Genomic DNA, 15,907 nt, shown 5'->3' on the forward strand with positions numbered 1-15,907 from the left:
GGGATGGCAGGGGGTAAGGCTTAGACACACAGAGCTGTGGTTAAGTCTCCTGTAGAGGACCCCTCTTCAAGCCCCTCCATAGTCCTGGCACTCACCTTGAGCTAAGCTTAATTCCCCACACTGGGTTCAACTAGGGCTACTGGCTCCTGTTCCCAACTACTTGAGGTTCCCAGTGGTGTCTGCATACACAGGAGGATTGGGACCAACATTTTCAACTCATCATGGTTCCCAGGAGCTTTTGGGTGCACAAGACTCCCCCTCCCCCCAACCCTGCTGTTTTCAGCCAGAGAAACACAGGCTGTGCTCCCTATCTGTGACTGTGTTTCAGCCTTCCCTGAGCAATGTGGCTCAGCACCCCAGGGGCTAGGAAGAAACACAGCCTAATATCCCTGAGTTTTGCCTTCCCCAAGTGGCACATTGGTGGCATTCCTAACCCCCAGGGGGAAGGCAGAGACACAGAATGATGCCTTTACTGTATGCTGTCAGCAGGGCCTGATCTCTCTGCTCTGTTTTTGATATCTGTGCTCACAGGTATGGGGTATGAGGCAGAATGTCACTGTGGTTGATTTGCACTTCCTTGGTGATAAGGGATAACAAACCCTTATCATAGAAATTAACATTTAGAGTCCTACTTGCTATCATGTGCCAACATACATCCTAATAGATTTAATAGTTGGATATGTTAAATGAATTTTTTAATTGAAATTTGTTATATAGAGCTTCTATTGCTGCAATATCATAACCTAAGTAACTTTGGAAGGAAAGTTTATTTGACTTATACTTCCACATCACAGCTCATCATGGAAGGAATCTGGACAGGAACTCAAACAGTATAGACATCTGGAGACAGGAGCTGATGCAGAGGCCACTGAGGAATGCTGCTTACTGGCTTGCTCCTTATGGCTTGCTCAACCTAATTTCTTATAGAACCTAGGACCACCAGGCAAGTGACAGCCCCACCCACAATGGGCTGGGCCCACATCCATCAATCTAATTAAGAAAATGTCCTATAGGTGTACCAACAGCCTGATTTTGTGTTGGCATTTTCTCCATTGAGGTTCCCTCCTCTCAGATAACTTCAGCTGGTGCCAAGTTGACATTAAGTTAGCCAGCAGAGAATTGTTATGGCCAAAAGTTACTTTTCCAATGAAAGCAGTGATTCAGTGAGTTCATGTCCCTGGAGTTCCCTGACATCAGCAAGTTGCCATCATCAGAACCCCCTTAGCAAATGCTCTCAACAGAACATTCTTTGAAACAGTGGACAAAGTGGTGTTCCCGTAACAGCCAGAAGACCTCGGCCCCAATCTGATCTGCTTGTAGAAGTCACTCTAACTCACTTGCAAACATCAGCAGCTTCATAGCTCTCCACGCAGCAATATTTCCTTTGAAACCTTCAAAACCACTACAAGAACAAACGTGAGAGCTAAGATTGACCTGAATTAATCCTGTGGTGAAAAAATAAATAGAGTGGAGTGCTTCCTCCATCTCTGGTCCAGGAAGAGATCAGCAAGCAGCTTTAAAAGTGAACACACAATGCAAAATCAAACCCCAGGAAAGAAACCAGTAGAAACAATTTGTCCTTAGTCAGGAACTCTTTCTAGAATGACTGGAGGACTACTCCGGATGTCGGCTGGTCCATTTCTTCAGCTGTGACAATGTGATATTTAATGGCAGTAGATGATAGATGAGAGGCTTCATTCAATGTTTCAAAAGATTTTTAATCTCACAGATGAGAACATAGGCAAACCCAAGAATGAGGTGATATATCTTTTAAATTGAGTCTTACAACTACTGCATCATAATGTCACCCTGTTGGGTTGGTTATTTATCTTGGTGCATTGGTTGTGGCTGTGTATCATGCCGTGGTATCTTTTTCAAATATAAAATATGAAAAACTTCTTCAGTACACTCTACAGCTACAAAAACCTCCAGCAAAGTGGCTGGAGGCACAGTAGTGGAGCATTTGCCTGCCCAACATGTACAAGGCCCCAGACTCTAGACTCAGCAACACAAACAACATCAATAACAACAAGCCAACAACAAATGTACCATACAAACTACACAGCCTTGGGCTGTAGAGGGAGAGGGTAAACTTGAATAGTTTACTGTCACAGAAATGGTAGTTAAGCACCTCAGGTAACTATCACTGTCATGAGATCCAAAGCACACAAAGACAGTAATCAAAATATGGTTCTGAATACAATTTAATGTTTGTTATAATATTAATCAACAAGTAATATACAAATTTGGTAGATACCAGGGAACTCAATACATGTTCATCTCTTTCCTTCTCTCTACCAGAAGAATTTGGACAAAAAGAGAGAAAGAGAGAGAGAGAGAGAGAGAGAGAGAGAGAGAGAGAGAGAGAGAGAGAAAGAGAGAGAGAGGGAGAGGGAGAGGGAGAGGGAGAGGGAGAGATGGAGGGAGAAGGAGAGAAAGAGAGAGAGAGAGAGAGAGAGAGAGAGAGAGAGAGAGAGAGAGAAAAGACATCAGCTCCCCCCCCCCTTGTTTCTCTTGTTCAGGCCAACTTGAACCTCACTGAACGCTGAGGATGAATTTCTGCTTCCCACATGTCTACCTGTAGAGTTTTGAGATTACAGACATGAGTCACCATACCTACCTTATACAGTGCTAGGGATTGAAACAAGGGCTTTGTATATACTAGCTAAGTAAACACTCCACCAACGGTGCTACATCCCAACCTGTAAAATGCCACATTTTACAGAAAGGAAAGAAACAAAAAGGAAAGGAAAGGAAAGGAAAGGAAAGGAAAGGAAAGGAAAGGAAAGGAAAGGAAAGGAAAGGAAAAAAGAAAGGAAAAGAAAAGAGAAAAGGAAAGAAAAAAAGAAAAGGCAGGTACATTTCTAGATAGTAAGCAACAACTTTATTACTAACCTGAGATAAGAGTTGGTATCTTGTTTTATTACCATAATTGTTGCTCCGCAAGGAGAGAAAAAAAATTAAAGCTTAAAATAGAATGAAAAGTGAAGCTAGCTGACAATAGTATGGAGAAGGAAGTATCTGGTTTGGATTCAGGAAAAAGCCCACTCAGGTAGAGACACCCTTCTCCCCGCACGCCATGGGTCACCTTGGGTAAAGGAGACTTGGTTGGCTTGAGGAAGAAAAGGCCCAGGAGCTGTCTTCCTTCAGACTTCCAGGAGAACAGAAAGAAATGCCTGGGTTCCAGTCCAGCTTTGCTGAGTTCTTGGAGAGGACCTTCATGCCTACAAAGGAAAAGGTGAAACCTGAAGATACAGCTCCAAGTGACAAGGCTTGCTCTGAGGCTATGATAGCTGATGAAGAATTATGTTCCTCTTAAGGCAATAAGAAAGGAACGGAAGAAGAATGAAGACTCAGATACTCACAAAAGACTACCACTTGCTTTCTTTCTGCTTCATTCAGAATATTGTCCAAAGATCAAGAGTGAATCACGGGGCTTGTCCACTGGGAATGTAGCAAGGAAATTGGGTGAGATGTGGTCTGAGCAGACAGCCCAAGATAGACCACCATGTGAAGAGAAGGCAGCTGAACTAAAGGAAGTATGAGCTACAGGATATTGCATGCCTTGAGAGGGCAGAGGTGATGCAAGATAGAAGGGCCCTGGAGGCTCAACAAAGAATGAAAAGATGAAGAAGAGGAGGAAGAGGGGAAGGAGGAGGTAGAAGAAGAAGGAGGAGGAGGAGAGGGGGAGGAGAGGAGAAGGAGGAGGGAAGGGGGACAGGGAGAAAAAGAAGAAAGTGGAGGAGGAGAAGAAGAAGAGGAAGGAGGAGGAGAAAAAGAAGAGGGCAGAGGGGGAGCAGGAGGAGGAAGAGGAAATTCAGGCAGAGGAAAACCAAATAGTTAGTCTGTGATTCCTATGGAACTTGTGGAGGCCCAGTTACTTATTTCATTACAAATGTGAAACTTAAGTATAGCTTAACACTGGCTTCTGTATAAATATCATACAGTTTTTTGTTTTGTACAGGATCCCTACCTACTTCAAGGCTCAGGAAACAGTATTGAAGAAGCTATGGAAAGAGTGAGTGTAAAAACCTGATGAATGGAGAGGAATACTGTGAGAGGCTGGCCTCTGAACACACCATGGCTGTTACACACACACATTCACAGCAGCTGTGTTTACCTGTGCAAGCCCTTCACAAGATCCAGAGTGTTAAACTTTCCATTGTGGAGGGGGAGGGATTCTCAATACCCCAACCCCTTCCCTTGCTGAGTTGCTAATGGCAACTGATAACTGCTAAAGGACAGAGAGCCACTTTTCTTTGAGAAAGGTAGCCATTGACAGGTTTCCCACACCCCTTTGTATGACCCAGCAGGCATGCATGAATACAGGCAGCACCAGTGGGACTTAGTGGGTGATTTTATAAAACAACATGAAGTTGGGAAGGATACAGGAGACTTGTTGAGGGAAGGGTGTTGATCTAAGTGTATGGGAGACAGGTTGGGGGCAGGAGGTGGTGGTGGTAAGGATAGAGGGAGTAACCAAGGAATGACTACAACTAAGATACATTGTATACAGCAATGAATGTTTTTTTTTGTATGTTATCAGGATGTAGCTCAGTAGTGGGTGTTTGCAGTGCTAACTTAATATTCACAAGGTCCTGAGTTCAATCCCTAGTACTGTGGTAGAGAAAGAAGTTTTTAATACAGTCTGTAGCTCCCCCATACCCTCAGGGTTTGTTTATGTGTTCCTTTGTTGGTTTGAAACAGTTTCTCTGTCATCAAGCTAGGCTTACACTCACACAGATCCCCCTTTTCGTGCCTCCTTGGTGATGCATTAATGGTTACTCCACCACCATCTGCAAGCTGGAGGTTTTTTGGAGGCTACTATATACTTAGATTTTTAAAGTTTTGATGTTGAGTGTTCATAAATACATAGTAGTTTCTTTAATGACTTGCATGTGGTAGCACGGTCAACTTCATAGGCATTCATACTACTAGTATCTCCTTTTTAAGAATGTTTGTAATACAATTGTGAACATTATAAAATATAAAAAATATTACTAGAGACCATCATGAATAATGTACATACTAGTTTATAAATGCAAGTGAAAATGTACGGTGTGACATCACCGCTTTTTTGCAAACTCCACTCTTTCTCCTTGCTCTCTTCCTCCTTTATATAACCTCATAGAAGTAAGAAAGGGAAGAAAGGAAGGAGGGATGGAGGGATAGAGGGAGGAAGAGAGGGAGGAAGGGAAAGAGGGAGTGAGAGAGCGGTGGAGGGATGGATGGAGGGAGATATGGAGGTATATGGAGGAGAGAAGGGAAAGGGGAAACCCACAAACACTGTAATAACAAAAGAATTATTCAAGGGCTCATGGTATCAACACTGTTCTCACAATAATGTATTCATTGTGAAACCATCTAAATATGTTTTCAAGCATTGTTATACAAGGGTCTCATCATTTCCCTCCCATCTTTAAAGCCACCAAGAAATGACAGACTTCCCTTGCATTCTAACATACTGTTCAACCCAAAACATTTCAACTCTGTGGAAGCGAAAACGAAAAACAAAATAAAACACAACATAGCCCAAGTCTGCAAGAGAACCCAGTTTAAAGAAAAGGTAATTCAAAATTCCTGATAATTATTCAGTCTTTAGAAATCATTTGAAAGGGTGGGAAGGATCAGGGGTTCAAGGCCTTTGAGAGACATTGCCTCAAAAAGCCAAAGGAATAAAAACTACTTGCACCTTTGTGCCTATGTTACCCAGAACTAATAGTGTCTCACTTGGATCCCCTGAGTGGCAGCTGTCACTCAGTTGAAATCTGAGTTTTTCTGTGGGCCTTACAGGAGAGTGTCATCATGGTACCCTCTGGGGTTGTTAGGGTGGATGTGAAGAGAACATCTACTTCATCCCTCAGCACTGCTGTGAGAATGTCCGGGAGATCACATGGTGTGCCCTTACTGAACGTATTGCCTGATCCACATAGTCTTCTTAGATCACAGTTGCCTGTCCATACTTTACCAAAACAAAGCCTGACACAGAGTGCATAGAACAAACAAACAAACAAAAAGAACAGTACACAGAATTAAACCCGGGAGAGAAATGGAGAAAGTGGGCAGAATGACACAGGCACACATTTACAAAGCACCTGCCTTGCTCTGGGAACAGACAGAGTCAGATATGATTGGCCAGAGCAGTGGTTCTCATCCTTCATAATTGTGACTCTTTAATACAGTTCCTCTTGGCCTGAACCATAAAATTATTTCCATTGCTACTTCCTAACTGTAATTTTGCTACCGTTATGAGTCTTAATGTAAATATCTGATATGCAGGGGTTGTGACCCACAGGTTGAGAAAGAACCACTGACATAGTGCTTGACAAAGCTGGGGCATTGAGTGCATTATAAACACGTGATATGCGAAACATTAAAATTACGAAGCTGCAGAAATTCCATGCTTACTGAAGCATTATAAGATCCTCCTGTTTAAAAAAGATTTTAAAAATGGTGATGTGTGGTACGGAAAATGTTCTCAAAAGAATGTGATGGCCGTGCGGGTAAAACTACCATTCTAGAAGCTGAAATAAAGATGGTCACTATTTCTAAGCTCCCCTGGGCTAGCACCACCTCTCTGTCTCTGTCTCTCTATCTGTCTCTGTCTGTCTGTCTGTCTGTCTGTCTGTCTGTCTCTGTCTCTCTCTCTCTCTCTCTCACTCTCTCTCTCTCTCTCTCTCTCTCTCACACACACACACACACACACACACACACACATACGTATGCACTTATTTCTCACTCTGGGGCTTTTTGTTTTACAGATATGGGTGTTTTTTGGGTTATTTGGGTTATTTTTATAAGGAGACAGGGTCTGTTATGTTCTTCCCACCTAACCCCTGACCTCAAACCATCCTCCTGCCTCAGTTTCCTGAGTAGCTGAATCTACAGCACACACCACCACGTTTGGGCATTTCAGACAGATGAGAGTACTTTTCTACCTAGTGCTTTCTTGACAAACATTTATTTTTATTTTTGTTTAGCTTTGCTTTTCTGAGATAGGGTTGAGCTTCATAGTCCTGACTGTGGATCAGGCAGACCTTGACATTGTTGGTGAACGTTTTTTTCCTAATGTGTAGTTTGCCAATTTGTCCTATTGGCTATGCCCTTTGTCTTATAGAAGTTTTTCACTTTCTGTGGCCCATTTATAAATTTTGATGTTAGAGTCTGAGCTATTGGACTTCTGTTTATGACATTTATCCCCATTCCCATGAGTTTGAGGCTCTTTCCTGCTTTGTCTTCAGTTAGATTCAGTGAATCTGGTATTATGTTGAGATCTTTAATCCACCTGGCCTTGAGTATTGTGCCAGGTGACAAATATGCATCTACTTTCATTTTTCTGCATACTTACTCCCAGTTAGACCAGCATCATTTATTGCAATGTTTCTTTTTGAATTGTATATTTTTGACTTTGTAGGAGATCAAGTGTCCATCGGTCTAGTTTAATTTCTCGGTCTTCAAATCATTTCTTTTTCTATTTTAAAACACTTTAATCTTACATTTCAAATGCTAGCTATTTTTCCGGTTTTCTGCCTAAAACCCACTTACCTCCTGCCCCTTCGAACTGCTTCTATGAGGGTGCTCCACCACACAGTGCTCTCTTGCTAGCCTAGCATTCCTATACACTGGGGCATGGAGCTTTTAAAGGACCAAGGGCCTTTCCTCCCATTGATGTCCAACAAGGCTGTCATCTGGCACACATATGCCTAGAGCCATGGGCCACTCCATGTGTGATTGGTGGTTTAGTCCCTGGGAGTTCTAGGGGATATGGTTGGTTGATATTGTTGTTCTTCCTATGGTTGCAACCCCCTATAGCTCATTCAGTCCTTTCTCCAACTCTTCCACTGGGGACTCTATGCTCATTCCAAAGAGGGGCTGCAAAAATGTGCCTTGGTATTTGTCACTCTCAGGTGGAGCCTCTGAGGAGACAAGTGTAGCAGGCTCCTGTCAGAAAGCACTTATTGGCATCTTCCCTAGAGTCTGGCCTTGGTGTCTGTGTGTGGGATGGATCTCCAAGTGGAGAAGGCTCAGGATGGCTTTAGCTTCATTCTCTGCTCCACACCTTATCTCCACATTCCCCCCTGTGTTTGCTTGCCTAAAGGGTCCTGGGTCCACCAACAAGGGACTTACTCTATACAGGCTCAATTTTACCAAGAAAAGGATTGTTGCAGAATCATACAAATGAATGGCACCAAGAAGTTCAACTACAGTATCTTAGGTCCAGCAGACCTGGTAGAGAACTGAAGACCTGAGCTATCTGGGGAAAGGAAGCAGCATGCAGTGTCACACAGCTCTCTCTGAGGCAACTGCTAGAACTGGAATAGGGATGTTTGTTTGTTTGTTTGTTTATTATAAGGCAGAGTTAGTACATGCTTGTAATCCTAGCACTCAGAAGGTTTTTAAAACGTTGTTGTAGTTAGTTTTCCTGATGTTTCTATTGGTTTTATATTGAACTCTCCCAGCTCTTTGCACTGGAAGCAGAAAATTAAGCCCATGCTCTGTACAGTCCTATCATTCATGTTAATCAGTGATTTTATTCTTAGCAACCACTCCTCAGATGATATCATTACTCACTTTCAAATAAGGAAAACACTCATACAGACATTAGTTAACTTGTATGTTCTCACATAACCAACTCATCATGACTGTAGAGTGGCATCACAATTTTTGGAATACCTCAGCTTCTATTTTTGAGATGACAGGCATCTGTGGAAGACTCCATTAGCTGACAGAGGACCTGGAATGGCTGCCACCTGAAGGCCAAGGCTGCCCCTAAAGGGTCTCTGAAACCTGAGGCAGAGGTCAGCCAATAACACAGGAAAACTTGGCCACAGCTGGTTCAGGTCTGTATTTTGGGTGAGACCTGAGACCTAGATGAACAGAGGTCTCCAGAGTTCTGGTAAAGGTGAGCACAAACACTTAGACTTGAGGAGAATATTGGATCTTTGGGATTTGTTAGTATTCCAGCTGTTTCTATTAATTTTAGTTTGAACTCTTCCAGCTATTTGCCCTGGGCCCTGAAAATTAAGCCCATGCTCTGTACAGTCCTATCATTCATGTATATTGTAATCAACACAGTAGTTAATACTAAAATATTGGTTCATGGTTATATTCTACTCTACTAAAATAAATGATTTTGACTGATTAACAATTGCTAGTGATTGTGTGAGTACAGGAACACATATGAAGATATTTACCTGAGCATTAGTAAGTAGTTGCCCCTTTTTCTTCATCCATACATTGTAATATGTAAAGACAGAGTTATTTTGAAAACAAGACCTCTGCAAAAAAAAAAAATCCGCGAGCACATATTCAGCAAATGTTTAAAGTAAAAACCGAAACAGAATTTTGACATCTGGTCCCTACTCTTAGATCAGTCTGCTGACATGACTTTGAAGGAGATTCACCATGAGCCTAGGGAATCACAGTTTGTGCATCTTCAGGAAGTCATTTCAAAAGATTTCAAAGTAAAAGTGAAGTGCTTAAGAAAGCATGGAAAAATTGTTTCCCCAAGGAAGAAATCCTACCTCACTTCTCTAAGGAAAAAGCAAGATTAAAGGTAATTCTAATTTTAAAATCAGTATATGTCATTTGAGTGCAAAGATGCATCTGTGAGCCCACATCTGCAGAGCTTAAGAATGTCTAGACAACAGGATCTCAGCGTTGAACATGTCCTGCATCTTCTTCACACCCTCAGTCCCAGCTGCATCCTTGTCCTTGATCATTAAAGCTATAAGGATACAGGTGTAAAATTCCGGGATCCTGTGACCCTGAGATTCTGGGTGTGTCGCAGTTCCTGGGAGACAAGTTGCCTGTGAGAATCTAAGATTCTTGTGTGACTAAATCCTGGGATTCTGGGATCCTGGGATTCTAAGATCCTGGTCTTGATAGAGTGAGTGGCTAATAGTGGAGCCTCCTCTGTGGGCTGTGGGTTTGTACCTAAGTTAGACAAGTGCTAGAGTAAATGTATGCAAGAAATGATGCCAGCAGTCCTGGGACAGATGGTGACAAACTAAAACTTTTTAGTCTCAGCATCCAGAGCAGAGGGGTAGAGGTTATCGCTCTTCTTGGCTGTTTGTCATGCCACTGAGCAACCACCTCCTTATGTATTGTCCCTGATGCAAATGCTGCATGACAACCTGTAGATGCACAAAAAACTAAACTCCTTGATACTCAGTGCAATCAACAGTTGTCAGCTTTATCATCTTGTGGAGTTAGGATATTTGGTCTCTTTGTCATTTTTACCTGCTGTAAAAGGAGCCTAAGACAGCTCCTCATAAGTCTCTGTGAGTGCTCAGCATAGCACATTCCTGGTTTGGTAATGTTTTCAATTGCAGGGTTAATGTGACCCCTTACACTAGGATTTGTAGAGGCATATAGCACTTAACTAATAACAACCTTTCTAGGGGGTCCTCTGATTGCAGACTGATAACAGCCACCTTCCCCTTTTCGTCCTCTACTTGAGCTTGTCTTACCCTTGACAAATCCTGAAAGTTACTCTCAATTTTTATTGTCCCCAAATGAAAGATGAGTCTGACTTGCTGTGTCCCTTGCAAGTCAAGTAACAACATTGATTTATAGGCTATGTAGTATATAAATTCCTTGAATCTGCACCTCCTCCATTATGTTTATAGCAGCCTTAATTATGATAGCCAGTAGCTGGAAAGAACCAAGATGTCAGTCAAAAGAGGAATGGATACAGAAATTATAATACATTTAAACAATGAAGAGCTACTCAGCTATTAAAAGAATGATTTCATGAAGTTCTTACACAAATGGATGGATGTGTAGGATATCATCCTGAGTAAGGTAATCCAACCACAAAAGAACACATATGATATGTACTTGCTGATGAGGGGATATTAGCCCAGAATCTCAGAATACCCAAGATATGAATCGCAAAGCATATAAAAATCAAGAAAAATGAAGACCAAAGTGAGGATACTTTGATCCTTCTTAGAATGGGGAACAAAATACCCATGGAAGGAGTGACAGGAACAGAATGTGAAGCAGAGACTGAAAGAATGACCATCCAGAGACTGCTTCACCTGGGGATCCATTGCATAAACAACCATAAAAACCAGACACTACTACAGAGGCCAACAAGAAATTGCTGACAGAAGCCTGATATAACTGTCTACTGAGAGGCTCTGCCAGTGCCTGACCAATACAGAGGTAGATGCTCACAGCCATCTATTGGTCAGAGCACAGGGTCCCCAGTGAAGGAGCTAGAGAAAGGACATATGGAGCTGAAGGGTTTGCAGCCCCATAGAAGGAACAACAATATGAACTAACCAGTACCTCCAGAGATCCCTGGGACTAACCCACCAACCAAAGAAAACACATGGTAAAACTCATGGATCTAGCTAAATATGTCTTAGAGGAAGGCCTGGTTGGTCATCACTGGGAGGAGATCCTTGGTCCTGTGAAGGTTCTATGCCACATTAGAGGGGAATGCCAGGGCCAGGAAGAGGGAGTGCGTAGATTGGGAAGCAGGGGTTGGGGGGTAGGAAAAAGCGGATCTTCAGAGGGGAAACAAGGAAAGAGTTTAACATTTGAAATGTATGTAAGGAAAATATCAAATATAAAGGCATTTGTTAGGACTTTATAGGATGATACCTAATTACAATCTTCATCGTTTTTGAATGATGTCTTTTGGCAGACACAGGTGAATCATAAAGTAATAAAATAAACTTTGAAGGACCCGCAGAGAAACCTGTCCCCAAAAAGATTTTGGAATTTATTATCTCTACTTGCAATTACCAGTGATTGTATATTTGAAAGAAAGCAGAAGCATACACTGCTGTGTTGTCTGAGAACTTTTTATTCCCTTAGACTATGCTTTGATTTAATGAGAGCTATTACAGAAATACTGATGTATTTGCCATTAATGCGTTCAACACCATCATCCACAGGATTTTCACAGTAGATAAATATTTGACAACAAGGATGCAGCATGGGTAAGTTTTTTAACATTAAGTTCCTATCCAGAGAGTTGGACACACTCTCCACACTGAATGTATGATGGACGTTGTAGTTCAGTTTGGCTGTGAAGAAACTATGGAGCCCAAGTCCCATGAAGAATGCAGAGATCCATCTGGGTCTGATATCTGTGGGATTTCATGATCACAACTGAAATAACAGGGATCTTAAGAGTAAAGAGTTGGAGATCATTGTGTTTGTCCTAAGAATAAATACAATGTACTCAATTGTAACTGAAAGCTGACAGTCAGTATGTACTCTGTTTAGCCTTACCAAAACATCAAATTAATTACAAGAACAAATAAACAACCAATAAATAACAAAACTTCAAATGAAAACAAGAAAAACCAAGTAACTAAACTAATCAAAATTCAAACCAAAATCAAACCACAAAAATGGTGCAAAGCAAAATTCTTAGTCTGCTCATTTTGTAGCACAGACTTACAGCCTGTGGCTGTCCTTGGCAACTTAGTAGAAAAGCAGTTCCTGGAGGTAACAAACTTTGCAGGAGAAATTTAAGCAACACTCTCCTTTTGGAGTGTGGGTCTGAAGGATATGGCCTCCCAAGTCAAAGCAGAACACATGTTGTAGACTTGGATCCAAGTTTTTACAATTTTGTTGACTGATCTCCATGTAATTATTGATGATGACCCATCAGGAAAAGATAAATTTAAACTCTCAGAATCTTCCTGGATACCCAGCAGCTCTTGATGGGTCTCAGCATTTCTCTGAGTCCCTTTAAATGAGCACTCTTCCTGGGCCAGAGACTAGATGAAATTAAGTCCTGTTCATACCCAAGAAACCAAAATAAAGGAGGAGCATACAGCCCATTACAGCCATGGTTATTAGGGATGAGAGGCAACAGTGGTGTATTTCCTGTGCACACGCAGTCCTCTTCCTCCAGCACTTCTCTTTGAGGGAGATCATGTCATGGTCTGTGCCATGTTCCAGTTTCTGTTGGACTGTTTCACACTTAGGGAAGCTAGAAAAGAAAAGGCCTGGTAAGCATTTGTCAATTCAGCTGTCCTTCCCAGAAGAGCTTTATTCAGCTGGTGAAACCAACATACCTTTCAGCTGAGATCATACCGTGCATTCCAAGTGTCATAGAACACCTGAGCTTGGAAATGTTTCTCACCTTTTAAAGACTGCTAGAATCGGAACTGTCAGCTACACATTATACTGGAGTTCTAAAAAACACCACATTTCCCCAGTTGTGCAGGTATATTTTACTTAGCAATAACATTGTAGCAATGTCTGAATATGAGTTCAAGAGAGATGTAAGCAACCTAGAAACCATGTGGATTCCTTATGGGGTGCAATCGTGCCCTGAACTGAAGTGAAGGCTATGATTATTGTTCCAGTGCAGGAACCTCACAGGGTTCCTCTTGTCAATCCCTCTATCTGCAAATAACCAGAGACACCATACAACACAAAACCCATGGGTACTTCATAGGTCGCAGTATCTGCAAAACTTTGCTAAATAAAAATATTCAAAAGGCCTTGCACTGAACCTTAAAAGTGATGGTCATGAAGAAACAGAAAAACACCCCTGTGACTATTGTAGGTTAGACCCTCAAACGCACATAATATTTGTATTTATGCAATACAAGCATATTGTACTGCAGTGACCTGTTTAGTTTCCCGGTTAATACTAATATAAAAATCTCCCAGGACACTTTGGAAGCATAAAAACAAATCTTGAATGGGAAAGGTACTTAGTGGGCATAGCATATAGGCAGCTCAATCAGTGATATGCTTTCCACTCATATACCAGTCTGGGATTCAGGGTTCTTGTCCTATTATCCAATCTGGCTCAGCAAGTTCCCAAGGCTGTGTAGAATAGGTTTGTTTCCTAGCCTAGGGTCACATGTTGGTGATGGACCAGTCTCTTGTTGTTGCTCATTGTTTCAGACTTGTCCCAAAGTAAACAGTTTCTTCCAATAGGATCTCCCTTTTCCATCACCTGACTGACTTGGTGTCCAAAGGTATGAGCCCAGAGTAATAGGAACTGTCTATAACCAGGATGCAAAGGAATATTTTTCTCCCTAGAATGTGACTGTGTCAGAGCTATTTTGAGTAGGATAAGGCTGACAATTTGAAGGACAAAAGCTTGCATGGATTATCACACACTGAGTTCATGGAAGGGCTGCACCACATAGGGCCTTTTCATCCTTCAGCAGATGGACATCAGGATAGCTTCTCCTTCAGGGCTGCTCTGAGGACCACTACAACCCTGAACGCCCTAAACTCTGTGGATAACTCCTCCTTGTTCTGGAAGCACTGGGTCAAAGTGGACTTCTTTTCCACTTTCTGAACATGGCCTCTAACAGACATAAGCAATTTTATACTACCAGAACTGTCTGAAGGTCCTCATTTCTCCCAACCCCCACTAAGGTTGATTTTAACTCTGAGAAAATGATGTTGAAGAACAGTCATGCTAAATGCTACACAGATAAGATATTGTGAGTACTTTAGATTATCAAGACCCTCAATGGGCTCCTGTAACAGGCCTGTTTTGCTTTACAGCTATGGGAAATCTCCTGGATGCAAGTTCAGCTCCAAGCAACTCAATCTCTCAATGAGTAAAATCCAAGACAAACTACAAGGCAAAGCTTTACTGAGCAGAGGTAGCAGGAAATGCAATGGTGGCAGGCAATGAGGAAAACAACCTGGAATGCTTAAAAGACACAGTGAGCCACCTGACCTTCCAGTGGTCCTTCACAATTCACCAAGAGCAGAAAAGGGACATAAACACATGGATTTTATACAGCAATGTCCTCCTTACCTCCATATACCATAACTCTTACATTTCCCCTAAAAATTTCAATGAGAATCAATTGTTTTGTCTCGAGTTATTAAAAATCTGACCCTACAACAATATTTGTGTCCTTTTTTTCTTTGCAGTTAGGTGAGCATGCAGAATAATTGGACTGTTGTATTTGATATTTCATAGGTTCAAACTAAAACCTCAGAGTGCATTTGTCATTAAATTTGGCCTCTAGAGACACACACAGCTGCATTTATGCACAATCAAACACACACGAACACACACAAACACATTTGAATATAAAAGCACCCATATCACAAACACAAAATTACCTTATATTAAGCAAACACACAACCTTAGTATAAACAAGCTCAGGCAAAGGTGGTCAAAACACACACAGACAAACACACACACCATAGAAAAGAAACACAAACATAAACAGGACACAATACACACACAGAGACACACAAACACAAATCAATGAAAATATTACTGTTGCCCAGCACATTTCCTGTTGCATGAGCACCTACTAGGACCTCTGATGTGTACGTGTGTAAGGTTCTTAGACTCAGGCAGTCTTTGCGGCCCTCATCTGTAATTAACTCCTCTTCAGAAACTTTTTTCATGCAGATACTTTCTGGTCCTACAAGGAAGTTACAAGCTCTGCACAGATAACCTGGACAACACAATACCAAATTCCCAAGAAAGAGATTACTAAGAAAAGCCCACAGCAAGCCCCATGTTGGTTCCTTGGATTCTGTGCATGTTCATGGTGGAGCCAATAAGACAAAACCAAGTTGCCCAGGGAGATAACTCTATGCAGGGAAAGTGAAGAAATCTAACACTTATTTTTAAAATAGCTGTGTTGTTTATCAATTTGTTAAAATAAATAAGAGAGGGGTGCTACCTGATAGTGGACAGAAGATGCAAAGACTACTGTACAGAACAGAACAGTAAATGTCACGTTTATTGAGAGACCAAGGCTCAAAGAAGTAATATAGAGAATGACTGGACAATTCAGATGATATTGACTGGCCTCCCAACATACTGAGAGAGACACAGGTCGGAAAAGCCATGCATACACAAAAAGAAACACACAGACACACACACTCAAGCACACACAGACTTATTCAAATAAAATCAAAACTGAGTAGAAAACAA

General features: G+C 41.7%; 1 long non-coding RNA gene across 1 annotated transcript in view; it reads left to right on the top strand.

The window, feature by feature from the left end:
- Gm26680 overlaps positions 1-14,857 on the top strand; it is a 151,225-nt gene extending 136,368 nt beyond the window's left edge. The window contains exon 3 of the long non-coding RNA XR_003950975.1: positions 14,506-14,857. This is a non-coding gene — a long non-coding RNA (predicted gene, 26680). The remainder of the gene's footprint in view (positions 1-14,505) is intronic.
- The last annotated feature ends 1,050 nt before the right edge of the window (positions 14,858-15,907 follow it).

The sequence above is a fragment of the Mus musculus genome, chromosome 14, assembly GCF_000001635.26.
Source record: "Mus musculus strain C57BL/6J chromosome 14, GRCm38.p6 C57BL/6J".
Lineage (NCBI taxonomy): Eukaryota > Metazoa > Chordata > Mammalia > Rodentia > Muridae > Mus > Mus musculus.